Source organism: Paramisgurnus dabryanus, chromosome 3 (genome assembly GCF_030506205.2).
Source record: "Paramisgurnus dabryanus chromosome 3, PD_genome_1.1, whole genome shotgun sequence".
NCBI classification, from domain to species: domain Eukaryota; kingdom Metazoa; phylum Chordata; class Actinopteri; order Cypriniformes; family Cobitidae; genus Paramisgurnus; species Paramisgurnus dabryanus.
In genome coordinates, this window is record NC_133339.1 from 6150881 (window position 1) to 6177386 (window position 26506).

General features: G+C 39.7%; 1 long non-coding RNA gene across 6 annotated transcripts; it reads left to right on the forward strand.

Annotated features, from left to right (window-relative positions):
• The first annotated feature begins 31 nt into the window (after window positions 1-31).
• LOC135734207 (uncharacterized) lies at window positions 32-6326 on the forward strand. 6 transcript variants are annotated; one of them, XR_012336299.1, is made up of 13 exons: window positions 32-422; window positions 680-802; window positions 1449-1647; window positions 1985-2100; window positions 2188-2268; window positions 2716-2896; window positions 3034-3124; window positions 3245-3304; window positions 3483-3543; window positions 4413-4451; window positions 4534-4687; window positions 4799-4911; window positions 5047-6325. It is a non-coding gene; the product is annotated as an uncharacterized lncRNA (long non-coding RNA). The 6 variants fall into 6 exon arrangements; XR_012336301.1 differs by lacking the exon at window positions 4413-4451 and having other exon boundaries at window positions 3034-3148; window positions 5047-6326; XR_012336298.1 differs by having other exon boundaries at window positions 4413-4687; window positions 5047-6326.
• Window positions 6327-26506: the final 20180 nt, after the last annotated feature.

A 26506-nucleotide genomic window follows, 5' to 3' on the forward strand; every position in this document is an offset into this window, starting at 1 on the left:
TGACTTCTCTGCAACCCTGTATCACATGAAATACGTTCTGAGGAAACTATTTTGCAAATCGCAATTACGTTACATGCCAACATATAAGCAGTGCTATTACGTTGGTCCTTAACCTAATATAAGCAGTGCTGTTACGTTGGTCCTTAACCTAATATAGCCAATTTATTGCAGTGCTATTACGTTTGTCCTGAACATATACATCCAAAGCATAGATTAAATCGTACTATACCATACGATACTGTTCATCGCATTCAAGAAGCGTGACCCGTAGCCAGAAAAAAACCTCTGGGTGTGCATCATAAAATCTGTGTGTGTCACAGGCAAGAAAACCAGAAACGCTGAGGAATTCAGGTGCTGTAAATCCGGTGGACAGGACTCATCTCCTTATAGATCAAGATAATTTATAACAGATAGTTGACATGGTAAGCAAGTTAATATTTTTTAATAAAAAACGAAATAAGACGAATAGCATACATTATTGTTGTTGCGGTGTGTCACGTGACAATCATGACCGTCGCCATGGACACAAGGGGTCGGATATTTAGAGTTAAATATTTTTAACTTACGCGTGAAATGGTTGATTTTAAAAATATATATATTTTAAGTAAACAACAACAGCCCAGGTTTAGTAAACATTTTTTTATTGAAACTATAAATAAATATTCTGCATCCATTTTAGGTGTGCCACTGTGGGTGGCTCCCGCACACCCGTGGCTACGCCCCTGCCGTGACCCAAATCTCGTTCGCACATCATCGCGATGTTTATCATCTATTTACAAACGTAGCCAGTCGCCACATCTTTGTGAGTATACCATTAAATTTCTGTTTGTTCGATATTAAATTCATTATATGTTTTTTATTAATCCAGATCGGCTTCTAAATGTTGTCTGAATTCTATTGGTCATCTATATTACATTCTTTTTGTTCAAAATAGTGATTAGCGCGTGATTAAAAGTCACGTTATGTTTGTTACCATTAACATAACGTGACAGATCCTCGATCATTTTATTATATTCATATTTTTGGAATTAACTACCAATGTACTTCTACTGTGGTATTTTGTGTTTATAGTACACAAATCGTACCATGTTTCTACCGCAGTTAGTTTACTTCTACTGTGGTATTTTGTAGTACAGTAAGTTAACAGCAAACCATATGCTTTTACCACAGTAGTTCAGCCTTTTTATGCATAGTAAAAAACAATAACAACAAAACCATGCTTTTAATACATTTGATGTACAATTCAGAAATCTTTAGACATTCAGATTCTTCTTTTTTGGTCAGTTTTAATCTATTGCCGTTTTATTTATTTATTTATCTTATTATATAGTCTTATAATAGTGGGCAGATCTTGGGGTTTGTTGTCAATAGTTATACACATACAATGTTTAGTAAAAAAAAGAATAAAAAAATCCAAAATTTGTAATTCACAATTTTTTGTCTTGCAGTTTCTTCACATACATCTCATACTCAAACTACACACTCCACAACATTTAAACCAATGGCTCTTTTAAGAGCCATCACCTGCAAAAGCTCTCCTACTCAGGCACGCACTCACTCTCCAACTCACACACATGGCACCTGGATCCAGAACACGCCATAGTGCTTGCTACAAAGAAATTGGCAGTGCCTCCAAAAAGAGGCATTGTAAGAGGCATTTATTTGTACACATGCATTTACCAATTGAAAAGCTTTTTGTATTATAATGGTCTTTTTTCACAGACTGTGATGATGCATTTCCACAGTTATTAACATGGTAAATCTAACAAAGTTTATGTTTATATATATATATATATATATATATATATATATATATATATATATATATATATATATATATATATATATATATATTAGGGCTGGGCATAGATCAATTTAGATTTGAGTATTTAGGTATTGAATGTGATGCTGGAGATTGTATAATTATTTTTCACTTTTCCTCAGTATAAAGTGTTTTATCATTCACATTTTTGTGTTGAAATAGATTAGCCTATCCCCTGTATGTCATTGATGCGCTACTTCAAAGATGTGAGGAAAAGAACATACACCTGCGAGTAGTCTGTTTGTTACTTTGCCTGTGTTATTGCCTCACATTTGCAGGTAAGCACCCTTTTCTCTGTTTAAAACTGAATTATTGTTTTTAAGAAAAGACCTTTAACTTATTTATGTCATACTATGTTTAATCAGAAATCAGGTGAGGGCATATCACACAACATTGCCTTGGCCGTACCAGCATTTCATGTTTATGGACACAAATTGCCCTGCCAGGTAATTCATTGACTTTATAGGGATATCAGGACATGTAACACACATCATTCACTCCCTGTTTGGCCTCAAATTTTCCTGTCTATGCACTACAAAGCTGAAATTAGCCAGAAATGCCTAAAATAATCTTTAATCTAACATTTTTCCAACCTGACGTTTGTCTAAACTTGTTTCAGAGATGCAATGTGTAAGACAATCCAGTGGAAACCGTTTATGTCAAATCTGTCTGGGTCAAACTAATCACTATAAGCAGAGGATTGTTATAACCAAATTGGTTTCCTTTGTTTCTTTTTATGCAGATTACCTAATTTGTATAATAATTACATTAATATAAAGTAATAAAAAGAACAGCTTTAATATTTTTACAAATTAAAAGATAAAATACCATAAGCAGTAGGGTCATGCTTTGTGTACAGTATGTGATATTTTACCACTTTGCTTTAATCATAGATCAAGTACAGTACCAGATGGCTTGATGGGTTTGGGCTCACAGACGGGGAAGGAATGGAAAGGCTGTGGTCTTTCCTCCAAAGATTTGCCAGAGTCACAAAGGAGATGACTCCATCTCATCGCCTTGACCTACTGACTGATGCCCTTTTGCATTATGGACGGTGGAAATCAACTGACCTAGGTGTGTCTACTGCTGTATAACCTTTCAAAATTCTGAGCTGGTGGTTCACTGTTTATACATTTTTATATTTTCTGGAGTGAAGTTGATCACACACAAAATGGCAAGCATACTATAAGTAGATTAAATTGTCTTTTCAGAGGTGCAGCTCCTGCAAAGAGTAGACAAAGCAGAGAAAATATTGATTCTCGCTCCTCAAGAAGATATCTCATGTCATCAGAGAGGCACCAGGTAAACAATGCACATAAGAAGCAGGTAACAATTAGTTGCAGATGGGAGAATATTACATTCCATTTATAAGTGCATTTAGGATTGATGCGTGTCTTGTTTTCTGTTATTGTTGTTGTATAGTGTTGATTTCTGAAGGAGACATGGAGAGATGGAAAAAGCTAGCCCAACCGAAACCAATAAGTAAGGAACTGAAGTTAAAGTCTTAAATACTGTAAGAATGTCATGAATACTATTAACAAAGAATATTGCAAATGTAATACTTACCTTTCCGTGTACAGTAATAAAATATAATCATGTTAAGAAGTAACATGAAATGAATGACTTTATTAGAGTGGTAGTAATGTTGTCTTTTCTTCAGACACTGTCTGTAGATGGAAAAGGGACTACATCATCAGACTGATTCAGTTCTACAAGTTCAAGTAAGAGTTTAATGTTTTTATGTAAGACTATGGTAATTACAGACGTCTTTAAAGGAAAACACCACCGTTTTTCAATATTTTACTATGTTCTTAGCTCAACTTGGATGAATTAATGCATACCTATCTTTATTCAATGCATGCACTTTTAGTCTTTGTTCAGCACTTCGTGAATGTGTTGGCATTTAGCCTAGCCCCATTCATTTCTATGGCTCCAAACAAAAGTTTTATTTTGTGCCACCATTCTTACTCGTGTAAATACAAGAAAGTGTTTGGTGGCTTCTAAATTCATCTCTGTTTGGAGCCATATGAATGATTGGGGCTAGGCTAAACGCTTATACATTCACAAGGTGCTGTACAAAGACTAAAAGTGCACGCATTGAAAAAAGAGGTATGTATCAATTTGTCTAAGTTGAGGTAAGAACATAGTAAAACAGGGCTATTCAAATCTTACCCTGGAGGCCTGGAGCACTACAGAGTTTATGTACCATTAACTACCTGTGATTTTCTAGTGATCATGAAAACTTTGATTAGCTTGCTCAGGTGTGTTTGATCAGGGTTGGAGCTTAACTATGCAGTACTCTGGCCCTCCAGGGTAAGATCTGAATAGCCCTGTAGTAAAATATTGAAAAACGGTGTTGCTGATGTGCTTCAACGTGTGATTATAGTAATGGCATAGTTTTGAAGGAAACTGTCACCGGTGGTTATAAATTAAAGTATTGCAGCATTATTGCAAATTTTCATGTGGTGTAATTAGTAATCTATTACCACCAAGGCCTTACTTGTAACATATGTTTGGTCAGGTGTACCACGGTAATTCTTTCTGCTTGCTAGCTACTTAACTTTTGTGCTGTACTTTTTGTAATGTGTAGATATGGGACTGGTGAGTCACACAAAAAGGGTGAAACAGAGTAAGCAGTAATCTGTCTGTTACTGTTCTCTGATCAAGTGTGTACATAACGTTTAATACTAATTATTTGCTAACCATTGTAGAATTGAGGACTCTGCTGAACATTGAGGAAAAAATACAGAATCTGGAGAAGATGGCAAGAGTCTGATTCAAACTTCCAGTCTACCCTTAAAGATGTGCCTAGAACTGAATCAAGGGAGAGAGCAGTCCTCCTCCACCTGAGAAGAATATATCCAGGTATAGTGCTATAAGTGGATAAGTAGATACAATATGACATTATAGGTTTGAACTTAAAAAGGACTATAATACAAACTAATACATTCATTTTTTTGCATGTGTGTTTCCTAGCTTTGCTTCAGATGGGCAGGGCATTGCCATTAGATTCTCCAAGCAGGTAGCCAATTGATTTTCAGGAATCATGTGATCCCTCTTGGCATGTCTACTTCTGCTTTAATAACACTGTAAGTATAATTACTTAACCCTAGTAACCACACAGCAGTCACTCTAGTAACCATCTGACAAACTAACTACCTGCAAATCATATTAGAAACCACCTGGTAACATAACATAGCATTTTGTTTTCTTTTGTCTTCTAGATTGAAGAAGATGATGTTTCGAGGAGTCTAAAAAGGCGAGGGATTGATGCCTTACATATGAAGACTCGGGCAGCTGAGGAAAAGTGCATGCTTTACAAGTAAATGAGAAGTCTAAGCGGCCAGTCACACCAAAAGCGTTTATGGCAGTTGCAGGCGCCTTTTTTGAATGATATTCTATGGGCAGGGTGCGTTTGCGCGCCGAGCGCCTTGCGGGTTTTGCCGCCTGCCGCGCACGCGTTTTTGAAGGAGCGCTGAGAGCGGAGAAGTGCCCGACGTCATTCGGGTCTTTCCATTGTCCAATCGAATGAGGGGAGAGGCAGGCCTTACGTTGTGGTGAGTGAAGTTTACAGTTGCTTTGAAGAACCGGACTCCACTCGCTCACTCTCTCCTGCGTGTTTCTGCACCTCTCACCCTCAAACAAGGTCAGAGCAAGCGCCCTCTTTTTAAAGTTTCTGCTAATATGACAGTTAACAGCAAAAGAGCGCTCACGCTTCAATATTTGATTGACAAGGTGGTTGCTTAGCAATATGAAAAGCCGCGTCGCACTGCTCTTTTTTTTAAAAAGGCATTGCGTCGCGCCTTGCGTTTGCAAGCGTTTATAGCGCTTTTGGTGTGACTGGCCCCTAACTGAACACCCCATCAGGAGCAGGCCTCTAACATCTGTGCTCTAACATCAAAGACACTGAGCAGCCTGGTGCAAAAGCTGCTCTCATTCAACACCTCCAACACCTGGAAAGAAAACTACATCAAGCCATTGTGATGTTTCACCCACATCTATCGGACATTGTTCCTGCAGACAACCCCCACTTGTGTCAGGCCCTCCCCATGCCAAGCATACAGACACTGGTATACAATGATAAGAGTGATAATGATGTAAATGTGGATAAATATGATAACTAGCACTACAGATTTTTTGTTAATTTTTAGTCTGATATTGTATTCTGTAAAAAGAAAGATGTAAAATGTATAGTATATGTTGCAGCATATCATAGAAACCTTTATGGTGGTGTAATATAATGCTCGCCTTACTTGTGCAAACATGATGCTTTACTAGATCTGATTTATTTTAAAACGTAGATACTGTTTTTAAGCACACATATTCGCAATAGTCTGTGTGAGGACAAAATTGTGTGTTTACCATTGTGATGTTACTTATTTACTGTAATGTACAAATGTGGTCAATGTGTGTAAGGTGTTTTGTTTTTGTGAGCTAAGTTAAAATGACAAAGTATTGAATCTTGAATCCTTTGAAACAAATACTGTAAAAGTTTGTAAAAAATAAAATGTTTTCCACAATGAGTTATAGTCATGATTTCAGCTATTGTCACAGCACACTTTAGAGGTGAATGAATAGTGATTAACTTAATAAATGACTTAACTGTTATACAATGATTTTACAGTCATAATCCACAAGACAGACTGCCACATACAGTAGGTTCTTAAATAACCATTATTGGCTTAAAATTCTCCCGAACTATGTTGATGTGGATTAATACTTTTTTCTTCCCATTATATTACCTTAAGTATTATATAGTTCGTTGCTATGGTGGTTGCTATGAGGCTGCTATCACTGAAACGTAGCTTGCACGTGTTTTCTTTTAAAATTACATTCAACATTTTACTACAGAAAACAAAATTTGATAACTCAACAATATGATCATTTTCAACAATTTCTCATTCTCGATTTTGAGAAATTAGTTTTTTGGTAGCAGAAGTTTACAGAAGTGCATTGTGTTGAAGGCGGGGTTTGCGTGTTCTGCTGTTTCGGCGTTGTGGCTAGAAGGGATACAGCAACAGCAAAATCTCGCGGATGAGCGCTGTTATTATCCTAATCCTATCCCCAAAACCTAACCCTAAACCAAATATTTCACGCGATTTAAGACTAGTTGTATCACATCTAGACAGATCCGCTGTTTCCATCCGAATTCTACCCCAAACATAACCCTAAATTGCGTAGCTGTATCCCATCTAGCAAAAAAAAACACTGTTTCTGCTAAAATATCTTTAAAAAACAACTTTTTTTACATTTTCTTAACGTAGATCATCTAGATGCAGCATAATTAATAGTTTGTCTGAACTAGGTGTTTATATATTCAGTAGATATATGTTTTTACAGCCCTACTTTGCAAACTAGAACAACTACAATTTTAGTGCTTATTTGTATCAAGCTGCATTACACACATGTAGGGAATTGTAGTTTTTTTTAAACATTTGTGTTTTTCTTATAATTGGAGGTTGTAAATAGTGAGTTGAGGTGTTTAGGGGGATTGTTAAGACACTTATACAATCAGATTTTTAAATATTTAATTGTTAAATAGGTTTAAATTAATTTTAACCATATTTGACAGTGTCCCAAGTTGTTGACTATATTGACATTATAACTGAGGTCAAGAGCTCTCATTAAGAGTTTGTCCCATGTCTATAGCTCCTTGCCTTATTATAAGCCTTCAAAAATGCACCAAGGTGATGTTTCAAAGGTCCGTATTTCAAAGCAGGAGCCATGTAGATTCTTTATACTGCCATATGTTATTCTGCAGGTCAAGACCTTTATAACAATGTATTTGGCTTAGCTCTGCAACAAACCTTTCATGTTCTCATTTCAAGTACACAAGCCATCTCAGGTGTAGTTTCAGAGAGCACTTTGAAAGCTCAATAAGGTTAGATAAAATAAAGCTGTTTGTTTGTTTCTGGCTGTGTAAACAGACCCCACACCTTGATGAATACCTGGTGTTGGCCACACACACAAACTGTGCATTTCTGTTTGGGCTTATATGCATATGTTAATGCTGCTATGATAATTAAATTAAAAACATACCATTAATAAATAAGACCATAGTCTGATGGGTAGTCATCTCCGATTGTAGGCTAGTAGATGATTATTAGGCCTATTGGTTGTCAAAACCCAGATTAGCAAACATTATACACAATGTTTGCTACATAATGTATGCTCTATTGCATCTTTTGTAGGCTATTTATTTTTGTTTAAATGCTTTCTTTTGAACTCAACTAAAAATGGCAAACAGGCCTATTTAGTTTATCCATTAGAGTACCATTCCCCTCCTTCCAAACCTGTCACTTTGAGAAACATTTTAGTATTGTGCCAAATACAGTATAGGAAGCCTATGTATTGTTTCATGGTCCTTCTTTCTAAGCAGAAAGACAGGCCTGAGCAGTATGCAAACTATACCATGAATGTATGTTGATCAGGTGTGTCAGTCCAGTCATAAAAATTCTGCCCACATAAAAAGTACTAAAGTAATTTATAGTAAATACCCATACTATAGTAAAGTGTAGTATACAGTTTATATTATTTAAAACTTTGTTAATGAATGCTACAGCATACTGTAGAGTAATAAATACATTTTAAAAACAGATGTGTTAAAACAACACAATCAGTTTTATTATTGGAACACCAAATTTTGTTACTTGTGTTGTCACTTTAATTTAAAACACAAAATGACACATAATGTGAAATTACTTAATCATTTAAAAAAAGTCCTTACAACTGAGCAAAGCCAGTTTTTTAACTCATGATGGGTTTCAGGTCTCATTTTTTTTTTCTATAACTTTCAATTCATATATAAATATATATTTCTGTCATGATGGTTCATTCATAACATTAAATGTGGTAATAGAGATTTGCTTCAACTTCATCTGTATGATGGAGGAAAATCACTTTGATAAAGCAGATACACATAACATCATCATCATCGTTCATAGCAACCATTATATTTAAATTGTACTGTTCAGTTGTATATCAAAGTATCCACAAGTATCACTACTGCTCTGACATAAACCCACTTTTCGATATCAAATTTGCCAAATACCTCTCAGTGACAGCAAGACTGCGAAAAAGTTGTTAAAGTTATGTAAAGTATTTAATCATAACATGAAATCGATCTTTGACTCACTGTATTGAAAAGTATGGTGAGGTCCTTGCCAACACCCAACCATACCGAAGCATTGATAAAAGATTAAACAATAGGCTACTTATCATTTACAACCTGTGGCCTAAATTCAGTACAATAGATATTAATTGGTCCCCATATGTCCCAGGTAAAGGGACCACACTTATGGTGCCAACAAATGACAACAATAAATAAAAATTAGAGTGAATTAAAAATCTGTTTTATTCTTATAAGTGTAATCATTACAATACATTTGCATGAAAAATATTAAATTGCACCTAATACATAAAAATAAAAAAAAATATGTGTGTGTGTTTGAAGGGATGGGGTCATGATCAAAGTAAAAACAACTCAAAGTTAAAACATCTTGTGTAACTAGCATGTTTCCTATCACTGATGCAGCGCTACAGGCTGTTTGCATGGTGTCTTGACATGCAGTGTGTGACCATGATTGGCACCCTGTGCACTGTGACGATTAACGCCACTTCTTTGAAGCAGTCTTCTTTCTGTCATCGAAAAGGACGCGGCAGACACAGCACAAATGGCCTCCATCTATCAAAACAAATATATTTAAGTCAAGCCAGTTAGTTGAAATTAATACTTATGAGCATATTTTAAGTAACATTTCAAAGGCAGTTTATTCATTTGTAACTATTGTCAAATTAAAATGTGGGTATTGCTGACACTCAATCATAAGATACAAGCAGGTCAACAAAGAAGAATTCCTGAGGCAAATTTCAGAAAGCGAAAACAAGGAAAACTCTGGGTTCCCTTTCAGTCGGTCACTACGACGTCACGTCGTGACCGACGAATTGGGAACTCGCTTAGAGAGACCAATCTGCTTCGTATACTACTAAAACGCCAATGAACTTGGCATTGAGATATTTGCATAATGCTGGCGCCGCCCTGCCAGGTGCCTTTATAAGCAGCAGGTGCAAATAGGGAAATTAGCTTTTTCGCTTCGAAAGCCGGCTTTATCTGCTACTGAGAAGCTACTTTACTCTGTTGGGATTTGATTGCTGAAGTTGGTTGAACTAGCAGTATCACAGCGGACGCTTCGCTTATTCCACGGCTCTACATCTGTTTATTGTTTTGAGTTTAGTGTGTGCGTTGCCTTCCTGTGCGCTCATCAACTAAGCATCTGAGTGAATTTCCCTAAAAGAGTGATACGAGAGAGCTTTGTGCCTTGTTAAAGGCAGCCACTCTCTCGTATATGCGGAGATCAGCGTCCTTTTCAGGATAGCTTTTCGCCCGTGCGATCTTGGATGCGAGAAGTATAAGGGTTCCAGTGACGGTCACGAGCGCTGTCTTCGTGCTCAGGCATCGAGCACTCCGGGGCTGCGTTCGTGGAGAGTTTCTGTTCTCTCTGTGAGAGCATAACCCTCTTGGATTGCGGAGACGACTGTCGTTTCTACGGGAACGCTGTCCGCGCCTTTGCAGTGCTGACGCCGCCATGGTGCGGCTGTCAAGCACTCGCAGGGCGCCCTTCGCGTCACTACGCTGAGTAGGACGGAGGATGCGTCCTCCACCTACCGGCCTTCTCATCCTCAGCCGGTTGAGGCTCCGGTGGAGACTGCAGAGTCGTGTTCTACGATGTCTGCCGAATCCATTGGACCTCCTTCTGGTCCCGTCACTTCTGCAGCATCAGAGGGGTGTCCATTTTTCCTCCGAAGCAGAGTCGTTCCGGAGATGGCGGCCGTGCCCGCAAGCGGCGGAGACGGTAGAGTTGGAAAGGTTAACCCCTCTCCGCCCGAACCGTCCCGCCCACATGATTGGTACTTCGGAGCTGCTCGGGCCTCTCGGTCCTCTCCTCCTGTGCCTTTCTTTCCCGACGGCACGAAGAGCTGACGTGATTTGCGGCCGTCCGGCCGTTCAGCTTCACCCCTCACCTCCCTCACCAACGGAGCCGCTAAGGGCGGGGACCCCTTCAGTGGAGCGGGATGCGTTCCTGGAGGGACCACCCAACCCTTCCCTCCCGTGTTTGTAGACAGTCGTCCGGTTACGGACGCTGCCCATCAGGCATGCCGGAGAGGCGGCTTCGGCCCTGCACGCAATAACGTTGCTGCAGGCTCACCAAGGATTTACGAGGGAGCCCGCGACCTTCAGTCGTGCGATGTCCACCACAGTGGTTCAAGATCGCCACCTTTGGGCTGTGTCTGGCTGACATGACGGACGCAGACGAGAACAACTTGAATGCTCCTGTCTCACAGACCGGCCTCTTCGGCGAGCCAGGGGAGTCGTACAGCTCCGCTGCGCAGACTGAGGCGATCTCCTAGGTCATGCCCCGGCGGAAGAGAGCTGCCCTTGGTCCACCACGCCGGCTCCTCAGTCTGCCTCTCGCCGTCGGCGTCCTGCGGCGACCACCTCCGTTCCCCTCCTCGGACCCCATCTCGGCAGCGCAGGGGAACCGGTCGTCAGCAGCTCGCCCCGCCCGCTTAGCCGCTTCCCGTGAAATTCGGGAGTTTAAGTGGCCAGTGAAGGGCGACCCGGATTGGCAGAGGATCACTCTTCAGGAGATGGAGCTCCTTCCCCCGATAGAGGGTCGGGTGGAAAATCCTTGGTTTGCATATGTTCCACCGGCTGTTCGGCCGGTACCCACTTAACCACACATAAGAGTGCATTCCTCTTCCCTCTCTAGGTCTCCGGAGGATCGAGAGAGCCGTGAGCGGGTACACACCAGCTCCCCTACCTCTCCTCTATCGCCAGCGGGTGACCTGAGGAGTCCGAGCTCTCCGCTGAGGAGACCGGACCACCAGCACCCTCATCGGAGTCTGCGCTCTCCGTAGAGGAGACCAGACGACCGTTACCCTCAGCGGGCTCAGGTCAGTGTCACACACACATACTGTAGATGTTTATGCTGTCACAGCAGACGCACCGGCAGTCCCACCTGTCTCGCTTCGCTGCCCCACCGCGGGTACTTCGGTAGTGTCGTTATTTCTCCTCGTACGGTGCCTGGGTGCTTGGCTTCAGTTCCCAGCCCGTTTCGTTGGGTTTTACGCACGATCCGCCTCGGTTACGAATCCGGCACACCCCAAAATTCGGGCTTTCGTTTCACTGTAGTGAAAGCGTCCGATGCACATGTACTGCGTGCAAAAATCGATATCCTGTTGGCGAAGGATGTTCGAGCCGGTCCCTCTTACCGAGATGATGATGATAGGGTTTTTCCAGCCTTTATCTCATAGTACCCAAAATACGCGGCGGGTTACGATCGATTTGATTTACGCACCGGCTCTACGAAGGTGTTCTTTTTGGATGATAACGCCGAGGCTCGTATTTCAATATTCAGATCGGTTTGCAGCCTTAGACCTGTAAGACATGTACTTATGTGTCCATCTCCCCTCGCTTTAGACCGTTTTTTCGCTCTGCGTCGTGGGGTGGGCATATTAATACTAAGTACACCATTCGAGCTGTCTCTCTCTCTCTCCGTGTCTCCATGTGTAGTCACGGCATTAAAATGTCAGAGAGAGAGCGTTGTTCGCATTCTGCTTTTTTCTACGTCGACTTATAATAGCCCGTTCTTGGCAGACGTGCGCGAACACAGAGAGTTAATGCTTCGGCATCTCGCTCGTTTAAGTCTTCAGGTCGTCTGGGAAAGAGCAACTTTGCCCCGTGCAGAGGATCCTTTTTCTCAGTATGGAAAAAAGACTCGATCGACTAATTGGCGTGTTTAACAAGAGCGCGCAACCAGTCAGTTCTGACTTGCCTCGGTTTAATTCGAGGGAAGTACGCGGTCCCTCTGAAACAATTTCAGAAGCTCCTGGACATGTGACAGCATGCTGCGGCTGTGACGCCGCCCGAGCTGCTTCATATGAGACCGCTTCAGCATTGGCTTACGATCGAGTCTCGAGGAGAGCGTGGCATACCGACATACACCGTGTAAACATTGCACCTGCGTGTCATTTAAATTTTTCCCTGTGGTAGACCCGGCATTTCCGATAGAAGATATGCCCCTGAGGGGTCTCCTGGCATTCTGTATATTGCAATGCCCTCAGCACGGGATGATCAGCCACGTATGACGGGCTTGCAGTCTCAGGGGTGTGCATAGCACCCCAACTGCCGCGAGCGGTGCGCTGTATATCTGGGACTTGTACGCTCCGCTATGGAGATGCGAGGGAAGGATGTATTAGCCGACACCAATAACATTGCGACTGTTGCGTTATTTACCGTTAAGGCGGTTTTGCGCTCTCGTCACCTGTCGCATCTCGCTCGTCATCTCCTCCTTTGGAGTCAGAAGCATCTGAGGTCCCTTCGTGCCATTTACATCCCGGGTTCGCTCAATACAGCGGCAGACGCGCTTCCCGAGCTGCGCCCCCGGCGAATGGCGACTCCACCTCCAGACGGTCCAGCTAATTTGGAAGAAGTTCGGTTGTGCGTAGATAGATCTGTTTGCGTCGCCGGACGATACCCACTGTCGCCTATTTTATTCACTAACCGAGGGCAGCCTCGGCGTGGATGCGTTGGCACACAGCTGGCCGCGGGGGGTGCGTAAATACGCATTCCTTCCAGTGAGCTTTATTGCGCAGACACTGTGCAAAGTCAGGCAGGACGAGGAGAGCCTTTTATTAGTCGCCCCGTACTGGATTGGGTTACAGAGTTAATGCTCCTCGCGACAGCCCCTCCCTGACGATTTCCCCTGAGGAAAGACTTTCTTTCTCAAGGAAGGGGCACATTATGGCACCCGCGCCCCGACCTGTGGGATTTCCATGTATGGTCGTTGAGCGCGCGCAAGGTTTAGGTGATTTATCGCAAGCGGTATCTAACACCATCGACGCGGTTCGAGCACCGTCCACAAGACGGGCTTACGCGCTTAATGAAACCTTTTTCGTCACCCGGTGCACTTCGCAAACGCGAGGACCCCAGAGAATGCCCATTAACATTGTGCTTTTATATCTTTAACATAGGTTAGATGGTAGGCTGTCCCTCCGCCATTAAAGTTGATATCGCCGCTATTTCTGCTTATCACTCACTTATCAACGGCAGATCAGTTGGCCAGCATGATTTAATTATTATATTTTAAGAGGCGCTCGCAGGCTAAACCCCTCGCGCCCTCCCTCTTTCCGCCTGAGACCTGTCCATGGTGCTGAAGCCTTCAGGTCTCCCTTTTGAGCCTTTGCAGTCTACGAGTCTGATGTTTTTATCAATGAAAACTCTGACCCTGATAGCATTGGCCTCCATGAAGAGAGTAGGGGATTTACATGCATTCTCTGTTGACGATTCGTGCTTTAGTTTGGTCCTGCTGTCTCACTGAGACCCAGACCAGGCTACGTGCCCAAAGTTCCCACCACTCCCCTCAGAGATAAGGTGGTGAGCTTGCAAGCGCTGCCCCCGGAGGACGCAGACCCAACCATGGCTTTTGTTGTGCCCCGTACGCGCACTGCGACTCTACGTGGATCGCACGCAAAGCCTCAGGACCTCAGACCAGCTCTTTGTTTGTTATGGTGGCCAGCAGAAAGGGAAAGCTGTCACTAAGCAGAGGATGTCTCATTGGATAGTTGATACTATCGCCCTGGCTTATAATCTTCAGGGTATTCCTTGCCCCTTTAATTTGAGAGCGCACTCCACACGGAGTGTTGCCTCATCTTGGGCTTTAGCTCGTGGTTCCTCGCTAACAGACATCTGTAGAGCTGCTGGTTGGGCGACACCTAATACGTTCACTAGATTTTACAGTGTTCGTATCGAGCCTGTATCCTCTCGTGTTCTTTCCTCACCAGGGGGAGCACGGAGAGCAGTCTCGCAGGTCGGCTTGCAGCCTCCAACTGATGCTTCATAACTGTGTCAGTATGGAAGGCCTTCAGAACAAAAATGCGTAATGGTTTGAATTGTTCTTCCTCCGCTGCCTTGGCAGCCTTTGTTGCGGAGCATTGGCTGTCAGCCTTTCACTAGCTGTATCCTCGCGAACCTACGTGTCTGGCTCGGGCTCCACATTGTGTCCCACCGGGTTCCTTTGTGAGTATTTTTCCGTGGGGTTAATCCTACCAGCCCACGTTTCCCTTAGCAGAGCACTGCTTTGCTTACACAGCCACGGCTGTCTTTATTCCTCAACTACGGTTGACTTCGCCCACCATTAGCCCTTAAGACGGGCGGTGGCTTCCGCAGCGTTCCTATCCCGCTCAGGTAGGGCGCTTCCCAGTCGCTGGCACTTCTGTGGGGTTAAAGGAACATCTAGTGCCCGGCCTTCTGCCTTAAAACCTATCTCCTCCTCCTTAAGTGGAACCGGAGGGCTTTACGCAGACACTGGAAGAGGTCAGCCCCTAGTGGCGTTTTGGTAGGGATTCCCAATTCGTCGGTCACGACGTGACGTCGTAGTGACCGACTGAAAGGGAACGTCTCGGTTACGGATGTAACCCTCGTTCCCTGAAGGAGGGAACGGAGACGTCACGTCCCGTCGCCACAGGTGCTGCCACCTGCTGTTTATCGGCCGGTCTCATTTTCCCGGCTTTCTCAGCGAAAAGAAGCTAATTTCCCTATTTGCACCTGCTGCTTATAAAGGCACCTGGCAGGGCGGCGCCAGCATTATGCAAATATCTCAATGCCAAGTTCATTGGCGTTTTAGTAGTATACGAAGCAGATTGGTCTCTCTAAGCGAGTTCCCAATTCGTCGGTCACGACGTGACGTCTCCGTTCCCTCCTTCAGGGAACGAGGGTTACATCCGTAACCGAGACGTTTTCCATTTCAGAAATGTATGTAAATCAAACATGATTCAGAAGTGTAACTCAATTTTAAAAAATCTCACCACTACTTTATTCTTCAGCTTTAGCATTACTAACTGTAATGCCACAACTCATACAGTCTTGGTTGGCCATCATTTTAAAACCAATTGTTGGTGTGCTCACCTTCTATCTCTGTTTGTAATTTAAGACAATGTCCTGGACAACACCCTTTAAGATGTTTTTATACATTAGGTCCCAAATGTATGTACAAAACTCTGTTTATGTATTCTCCACGTTTTGCCTGGAAACTGCCCCTTGAAAGACTTACAAAGTGAATCTAGTTTAATGCCGTTAGATCCTAAATGAAAGAATTGGAGGCTGATTTGTCACAATGTGTCACTGTGTAGTGGATTGGTCTATGGTTCTGTTCCAATATCTGTTCTTGTTAAAGTATTGTAATCTGTTGAAACTACCAAACCAGGTCTACTTGGCCTGGTCTACTATGAGGAAGAGCTTATTATTCTCAATGGGACATAAAAATCAGCACAATTGGAAAAGATACCTTAATCTGCAGTCATCACGATAGCTACAGTAGTGGCTGTTTCTGAGGACTTTTCTTCCAGCTCTGTACCTAAAGAACATAAAACATAATAACAACTTTCTTAATACAATGTTTGAATCTAAATTACAAATTCATAATGCAATGTGTCAACATTTATACTGTCAATAGTTAATTAGTAAATTGTAGGTTAAATACAGATATAGTACCATTCATTGTTTGCATCTAAATATCAACAGCCAATTCAAAGTGTAAAATATCAGAATACCAACCATATAGACCATTTTGCAAGATGTAAACAACACTGGTCCAGAAACACTTCCTGTTTCAGTTTGTAACTGTTTTCTTTATTTCACACATAAAGAAAACATCTTAAAAATGTTTCTTTAACTTTTTGATTAAATTTTCTATGTCCTGTTGGTTGTATTATATCCCAACGTTTATGATGTGTTAAGAAACTGATATGGGAAGTGCTTCTGGACCAGTGTTGTTTACATCTTGCAAAATGGTCTATGAAAGATGTTAAATGTCACCTGAATAAATATTGTATTTATAAATTGTAATTTTCATACAAGTGAGCTTTTCTCTTTGTGTCCAATATCAATGGCAGACTTTTCAGAAGAGTAGTTTTAAGCTTGAACTTAAGCAATACCATTCAAAATGTATTACAATGAAAAGAAATAACATTTTCACACATGGCCTCTAAACTTTCTGGGCAACATCTGCTGTGTCTGTTGATTTGAAGATGTTAAACTATCACACACAGATTTCATCTTTTGATTTGATTATTGTTTTAATAATGTGTACAGTGGTAAAATGTACAGTGTAATGACCACAATTACATATCTAGTAAACTATGCTTCTTAAGTTAAATGTTATATATTTATTTAAAGATAAAATAAAAACAACTCAGCGTACCTTCTTCGTCCATCACCTCTGACATTCCTTCTTGCTTGGTCAGTGGAGTTGCATTGTGCTGCATCTAATTAATGTATACGGAAAAAAGAAACACTTAGAAGCATAACAAATAACTGGTCTTTCTGCATCACACAGCAGTATTAATGAAGAAATATTATTTTATAGATAAAATTCAACTGTTGCCAAGGGCCATCACAATCACTAGTCAAATTCAACTAAACAGCCGTAGGATATTCTGGAGAGGTGCCTTTTTAGAAAATGTGTCCACTGTAATGAGGAAACTGCAACTGAGAAATAGTGTTACATCCCTTACAAACTGTCATAGACACATACAGAATCTATAACCGTAATCTGTTTCAATTGAATTACATTTAATTTTTAAAGTGCCAATTCATAACAAAGTTACCTCACAGCACTTTTCAAACAGAGTAGGTCTAGACCATACTGTACTCTTTATATTATTAGGCTACAAACTCTCAGAAAAAAGCTACATGAAGATAAAAAAGTTGACATTGGGGCAGTACCTTTTCAAAAAGTACACTTTTGTACCTAAAAGGTATACATTGGTACCGCCAAGCTACATGCTGGTACCTCATAGGTACATATCTGTACCTAAATGGTACATTTCAGGACCTTTTTAAAAGGTAGTGTACCAGTGACAAAAAGGTACAACTTTTATACCTTTTTTTTTCTGAGAGTGCAATGGCAACTTCCTTTTAATATGCAGGAACCTCGAGCAGAACCATGGTTTATAATGGGTAGCCATTTCATTTGCCTCGACTGGTTGGGGAGACATGGAGAAATATAGTGGTCCACACTCTAAAAATGTCTGGGTTCTTTCTTTTACACATGTTGTGTAAATATTGGACAGAACACACCACTGGGTTAACATTGACCCAATGCTGGGTTGTTTTAACCCAACTGCTGGGTTATTATACCCCATGGTTGCATAACAACAATCCAGCATTTGATCTATCCAATATTTCCTCGTTATGGGTCAAAAATTAACCCAACCAGTGCTGCACTATACAAAGACTCACATGTAGGCCCGTATTATTGTTTAGTTAATTTATTTTTCCCACTTTGCATAGAGCCAAATGATCTGCCGAAACTCAGCTGGAGATACAAAACCACTGTTAATCTCACTTACTGATTTCAAATGAAATCTCCTCAGCAGCTTGCAAAATGGCCTCCAACTGGTTCCTTCCATAATAGGATGGCTTTTTGAGGCTGTTGGGCAGTCCTGCAACTTTAACTGTCATGCCTTGATTTACCAGGGATTGGTAGGGGAGCCTTCCAGTACCTCCGGCATCCTCTGAAAGACACGGGCAAACACATGCATGTACATGTTACACATTGTAACACAGTTGGACAATTGTGACTCTCCCATCCTGTTAATAGCCAGTGTACAGGCTGTAAACAGTCGGTAATGTGTCATAATCTTATGGTTGATGGACACAAATAAGTTATTGATTTGATAATAATGCCATGAAAACATGAAGGTATATTAGGTTATCAAGACTTAAAAAGTGTTTGGACTTATGCTTACTATATTTTTGGTTAAATCTTGCACTTTCTCAGCAGTACATTGATCTCAACTCTGGTTCTCGGTGTTGCGGCTGAGAAGCTGGCTACAGATGTAATAACAGACAACAATCAATTTTATAAAACTATATTATGGACCCGAGTCCATTTCTGTGGATATACGGATATTTTATATAACCAATATTACCTTTTAAATGCAGTGCAAAGTTCACTGTGTCTGTTGAGTCCAGGCAATCGCTCGTTTGGTCTTCTTTTTCAGCTGAAAAAAAAAATTAGAAATAAACATGTTAAAATAAAATGCTAAAAGTGATTGAAAGTAAGGAGTTGGAAACCTATGAACAGATAAAAATATACATTTATTAAAGCAACTTAAGTGTAAATAAAAAAGTAACCAAATGAAGAAGAAAACTAAAATGTAATGTAAAATGTAAATGCATTGTCAGCTTTCATTTCAAGATGCTTTGAAATAGTTGCAGCTTCCTGACATAACTGGTCAAAACCTGAAGATGCCATATTGAAAGAATGAAGAATGCAAATAGAAATAGGCAAAACAAATTGAAAGAGGGACAAACAGAGAGAGAGAGAGAGAGAGTGAGAGAGTGTGTGTGTGTGTGTGTGTGTGTGTGTGTGTATGTGTGCGTGTGGGTGTGCGAATGTGTGTGTGAGTGTGTGTGCGCGCGTAAGAGAGTAGGGCTGTGAAAAAAAAATCGGCTGCAATTCTCATGCGTGTTTCATCAGTAAAGCCGGTTCCGTGATTAGAAGTAAATCGCCATCAGCTGCTTTCAGATGGAGCGGCATTTATTACACAGACCCGTAGTTCACCGAGAAGCTAGGCAAAATCGGGTTCAAATCGAGGAAAATCGACTCCGATAATCTAGGCAATTTTGCCTAGCTTTTTGGAGAACTACGGGTCTGTGTAATAAATGCCGCTCCATCTGAAAGCAGCTGATGGTGATTTACTTCTAATCACGGAACCGGCTTTACTGATGAAACACGCATGAGAATTGCAGACGATTTTTTGCACAGCCCTATAGGAGAGTGAGTGAGTGGGTGAGTTGGAGAGTGAGTGAGGGAGTGAGTTGGAGAGTGAGTGAGTGAGTGAGTGAGTGAGTGAGTTGGAGAGCTTTTGCAAGTGATGGCTCTTAAAAAAGCCATTGGTTTAAATGTTGTGGAGCGTGTAGATGGAGGAGTATGAGATGTATGTGAAGAAACTGCAAGACAAAAAAATTGTGAATTACAAACTTTGGATTTATTTTAATTCTTTATTTACTAAACATTGTATGTGTATAACTATTTACAACAAACCCCAAGATCTGCCCACTATCATAAGACTATATAATAAGATAAATAAATAAATAAAACGGCAATAGATTAAAACTGACCAAAAAAGAAGAATCTGAATGTCTAAAGATTTCTGAATTGTACATCAAATGTATTAAAAGCATGGTGTTGTTGTTATTGTTTTTTACTATGCATAAAAAGGCTGAACTACTGTGGTAAAAGCATATGGTTTGCTGTTAACTTACTGTACTACAAAATACCACAGTAGAAGTAAACTAACTGCGGTAGAAACATGGTACGATTTGTGTACTATAAACACAAAATACCACAGTAGAAGTACATTGGTAGTTAATTCCAAAAATATGAATATAATAAAATGATCGAGGATCTGTCACGTTATGTTAATGGTAACAAACATAACGTGACTTTTAATCACGCGCTAATCACTATTTTGAACAAAAAGAATGTAATATAGATGACCAATAGAATTCAGACAACATTTAGAAGCCGATCTGGATTAATAAAAAACATATAATGAATTTAATATCGAACAAACAGAAATTTAATGGTATACTCACAAAGATGTGGCGACTGGCTACGTTTGTAAATAGATGATAAACATCGCGATGATGTGCGAACGAGATTTGGGTCACGGCAGGGGCGTAGCCACGGGTGTGCGGGAGCCACCCACAGTGGCACACCTAAAATGGATGCAGAATATTTATTTATAGTTTCAATAAAAAAATGTTTACTAAACCTGGGCTGTTGTTGTTTACTTAGAATATATATATTTTTAAAATCAACCATTTCACGCGTAAGTTAAAAATATTTAACTCTAAATATCCGACCCCTTGTGTCCATGGCGACGGTCATGATTGTCACGTGACACACCGCAACAACAATAATGTATGCTATTCGTCTTATTTCGTTTTTTATTAAAAAATATTAACTTGCTTACCATGTCAACTATCTGTTATAAATTATCTTGATCTATAAGGAGATGAGTCCTGTCCACCGGATTTACAGCACCTGAATTCCTCAGCGTTTCTGGTTTTCTTGCCTGTGACACACACAGATTTTATGATGCACACCCAGAGGTTTTTTTCTGGCTACGGGTCACGCTTCTTGAATGCGATGAACAGTATCGTATGGTATAGTACGATTTAATCTATGCTTTGGATGTATATGTTCAGGACAAACGTAATAGCACTGCAATAAATTGGCTATATTAGGTTAAGGACCAACGTAACAGCACTGCTTATATTAGGTTAAGGACCAACGTAATAGCACTGCTTATATGTTGGCATGTAACGTAATTGCGATTTGCAAAATAGTTTCCTCAGAACGTATTTCATGTGATACAGGGTTGCTTCTCTGATGGGGCACGAATGCAAAGCTAGCCAAAACATTGTCATGTGTGTGGCTCCTCATTTCAAAATGTGTGTTCGGCGCGTCATGTGAACCTGTGCATCGCGTGTCATTTCAAAATACGTGCCTGCTCCAGACACTTTGAAGGGGATTATGATAAAATGCTCGCTTTTGCCAGATAATCTCATGTGTAAACAGAGTTTAGTGTTAAATGAGTGTCTTGCGAATCATGTGTCATGTGAATGTCTCTTTTATTCTTTATCATATTCAAAGTGTTTGTGGCAGGCATGTATTTTGACATGATGTGCGATGCACATAGGTTCACATTACACCCCGAACACATATTTTGCATTCAGGCAACCACTGGTGGGGTGGTGTTTTTTATACTGGTTTGTATATTATAGACCATGTTTTCATATTTAAAATTGGGCTGGTGTCTGTTAAAGAATTAGTGAATTAAGGTTTTATTGAATTCTTCTAAAAATGTGGTGTTTTTACAGTTGTGAAACTTTTGTGCTTTTTTGAAATCTAAATTTTAAACTACATTTTTTTTTTAAGTAAAGATAAGGCATCTCAATATTGTTCTTTGTTTGTTTGATTTTTTTTTGTAATTTTTGTATTTTAGTATGTTATTGGTGCCTTTTTGTTGCACCACAGTTTATGCAGTGAATATTAAAATATATCTGCTTGTATTTCTGCCTGTTTTATGGCATAACACAGTCAATCTGGGGTTAAATAGAATAAAGAATAAAAAATGCTTAACCTGGCCTTTTTTGTTTTATGTTAACCACTTTGACAAATTTAAAATGCAGGGTATAATAGCATTTAAATAAAAAAAATAATGAAGTTGTGACTGTAAATGAACAGGTATATGATGCTAAATAACAGTTTTATGCTGTAGATAACAAAAACAGTATCATGCTATTAAATAACAGCTGTATTCTATAGATAACACAAACAGTACCATGCTGTTAAAATAACAGTTGACTGCTGTAGGTAACAAAACAGTATCATGATGTTTTTCCTAATAACAGCATCCCGCTGTAAATTAACAGTGCAATGCTGGCAACCACAGCTTCCAGCATAATACCGTTTTTTTACAGGGAAATTTTTTACAGTGCACGTGAACCCACACAAAACATGGGTCTGTCATGATTCTGCCACAAGACTAGATTAAATAAAGGACAAGGTGGCAGAACCATGACAGGTTTAGTGATTAAGCAATTCTGAAACTGTAAAATACTGAAAATATATGCAAATTAAACAATTTTATAGATTAAAAGATAAATGTATCGTATTACTTTAACAGGAAATAATTCCCTAGATACAAAACTATGTCGTTTACTCATTTACATGATGCATGATGAATGTATTTGCATAATTTGGTTATTTCGTAGTTCGAGGCACCCGATGACAAGATTAAGACATTTTGAAGATTAGAAAGATTACACAAAATGAAATAACTGCAATGATCACAACAAGTAAAGTATTCACTTCAGTCCTAACCAGACTTATTTTACTCTGCTATAATAGATCTGTTCCTAATCCTGATCTAGTTTAACAAGAATAATATTTAACAACTTTATTGTCATTGCAGGAATTCAGTCATAGCAGTTAAATTGTTGTTGCCTGTCGAAATTGTTTGTCTTTTAACTTTATTTACTCTATGTCTTTGATAGTTTCTTATGTTTCTGTCAAGTGCCAGCCCTCTCAACTGTTTCAGACCAATCCAAACAACTTGGCTATTGCTGTTTTTATCAATCTGAAATATTTCATATTCCACTTCAGTGTTGGTGGTGGTGAATAGATCTACATAAAGATTTTTCTAAACCAGAGCTGTGTCATTTAGAAAGCACAAATGAGTAAAGAAAAGAAGTCTTCATTATTGAACAATTGATCTGGTATACAGGTGCCTCGAAATACCCAAATTGTGCATGCAAAAATATAGCAAAATCAAAATAAAACCTATGACAACAGACATGCAAACTTTAAACAATTTGAGAACAAAATCATTATGCAAATCATTTTATTATGAAGGACCAATCTCACGTAACTTTTTTTTAAGAAGGACCACTGTCACATACCTTTTTTTAAGAAGGTGTAATGTCACATAGCCTTTTTATTTAGACCTAAACAAGCCATAACTTTGATCACTATATTTTCTTCAACAGATCATTGTTTTATACCTGGCCTCAAATAGCTCATTTTATACTTGAGTCCTAATTTGTTGTTAAAATGGGAATACATATCATTTCCAGGGTTTTATTTTATTTTTTAAGGACACCTGACAGAATAGGAAAAGGGGGTTCAGAATGACATATAATCTGACCATTTAATTTGTTCACCTTCAAATCCATTTAGAAACTCACTGCTCTGTGACAGTCACCTATAGACAATCTCTATGTTTTTAGTTGTTCTCGTCCTACATTTATTTATTGCTTTTTGAAAATAACAGGTAAGCATTTTTATCTTCTTCCTTTCAGACTAAATGGACAGTTAAGTTTTTAACATTTAACATTCTCCTGTTTTCAACGAAAGGTCAATAACATTTGGCACAATTGTCATCAGCTTGATTACAGATGTTGATGTGTTTTCCTATAGAAGAAAGATTATTATCTAATCTAATGTTTTTTTCCATTGCTTTTTCTGAGTAATCATTTGCATACATTACTAACAAATGTAAAGTTGGTGTAAACATATAAGGTGTGTTTTAGAAGAGTGTTGACTGACTCGTCTTTACTGAAGAGATGAAGATTGTCGTGTTTGCTCTTCTCCTCTCAGCTCATTGGGAGTTGACAACAGCTCTCAGAAGACAACACTTTTATTTTAGCAATGCCTCGACATGGACAGATGCTCAAAGTCACTGCAAAGCCTTCTATGTAGATCTGTCCAGTCTTGACAGCTGGGAAGAAATTACAGCCTTATACAATGCAAGTGGGCTTAGTGGTTCATACTCAGACAGCTGGGTTGGTCTGCGACAGATCTCATACATTTGGCAGTGGAGTGATGGAGGCAATAGCAGTTTTATCATCTGGGGAGCAGGCCAACCAAACGATGAAAACCAAGACATCTGCGCCCGAGTTAAAAACGGCAGTTTGTTTGACTTGCTCTGTACTCATACATTGCCTTACTTCTGCTACAAGTGGGACACTGAACTGATTGTGGTTAAAGAGAATAAGAGCTGGGAGGACGCGTTACAATACTGCAGGACTCATCACACTGATCTGGCCAGTCTACCAACAGATTTACATCTCATCCAAGCCAAACAAACCACTGCTGAGACATCAAGTGTGTGGACAGGTCTACGGTTCTTGCGCGGCTCATGGTTCTGGTTAAATGGTGTGAATCTGGGATACCTTAGTGGCAAACTACCAGCCTGTCCTACCAATTACACTTACTGTGGATCTCTAAACATGACAACCCAGAGCTGGGAGAACAGAGACTGTATGGAGGAACTTAACTTTGTGTGCTATTAGAAAGGACAGTAGGTAAAGGTATCAAATATCATAGATTTATGTTTATATGTTCCTCAGACTATAAAAAGGTAAACAAGAAATAGTTCTTCAAAGAACCTTGTACTCAGTGGTTCTTGCGGGAACCAATATTAGTTCTTGTATGGCACTGAAGAACCCTTTATAGCATTTTTACTTCAAACATTGTAGATTATGTTAATGAAGTTATGCATTCATACACTGAAAACTAGCTATAATCACTGCGCAGTCAAACACGAAATAATATCCACACAGTCACATGATTCACAAGGGTGGTTGGCAGGCAAGAAAGTGTCAATTTCATTGGGCTCTCCATAGCAAGGCAGCATAAGCCAGTCAATTTTTTGTGATTAAGTGGTCACTGTTAATACAAGTGTATAATAATGGCCGCCTGCCACTAGGACAGAGGTACAATTATATCACAAATTCCTCTTTTCGGGGTTTTGTATCTGACGGCATTCTGTAAAAACATACTGTAGCACAGGATTGTCTCCTCATCGGTTAGTACATTTTATTGCACAACAACAACTTAGTATTTAACTCTTTCACCGCCATTGACGAGATATCTCGTCAATTAGGAGAAAACGCTTCCCCGCCAATGACGAGATTTTCCGTCTTTCCGCAATTCCGCTATTATCCACCAGGTGGATAATAACTTTTTAAACCCGGAAGTATTGCCCTATGCTGCATGTCCGTGTCTGTTTTAAAGATCGCTCTGAATGGGATCTCTATGAAAAGTCCGTCACAAAAATGGAATTATCTCTGCTTTTTGCTCAAAATGAGGTGTTTTTGCAGAAACCTACCCATATTCAAAAGCTGATTACAAAAGAACCTCTGAAGGTAGGATGAAACGTTTTTTTTTTTTTTTTTTGAAAGCAGAGGGTCTGTTCTTTCATTTGGTATATTGTATGTCTATATATTTAAAGAAGAACATTTTCTAGAAGGCATTAAACTTTGGTGAAAATCATGAAAAACGCTGGCACTGGCTGGCAACTTTTTTTAAAAACGCTGGCGGTGAAAGAGTTAAGATAAACTAAAGAAATCGTTCACTTTTTAACCTGCGATCAATTGCATATTAGAGGACCGTTCCTGTGATGTGATGTGTGTGTGATGACCCATGAAAATTGGATGTTATTAAATACTGATTTTCTTGTACAATACAGTATGTTGAGCTTTTTCTATCATTATAATTTCTAATGTTTTTGTATTTTTTAAGGTTCCAAGAAGACCAGAACAGAAAAGATGACAAATATAGAAATGAAAAGTTATGTCTAGGTAGATATTCATATAAAAATTGCAAAACATAGTATCTACAGCTTATGTAGAAGTAGTGCATATTTAAACTGAATATGAATATTTGTTGATCAACATGAAAATGCTTTTACTCTTTTCTTTCGTGGTAACACTTTACAATAAAGTACATTTTGTTAACATTAATTTATGCATTTGCTAACATGAACTGAACTAACAGTGATCAATATATTCAATAGACATTTATTATTTGTTAATGTTAGTTAATGCCAATTGTTTATGTTAGTTCATACTAATGTTAACAGTTACAGCATTTATTTAATAAATGTTTTAAATGTTGAAACTAATACGAACTAACATTAAACAATACTTCTACAGCACTTCTAGACTTTTAATTGTATTAATGCGGTAAAGTTACTGTATCTGCCCCATTACAGTACCATAACTGTACATGTTTTTTACTATATGATGCCTTTATCGCAGTTCCA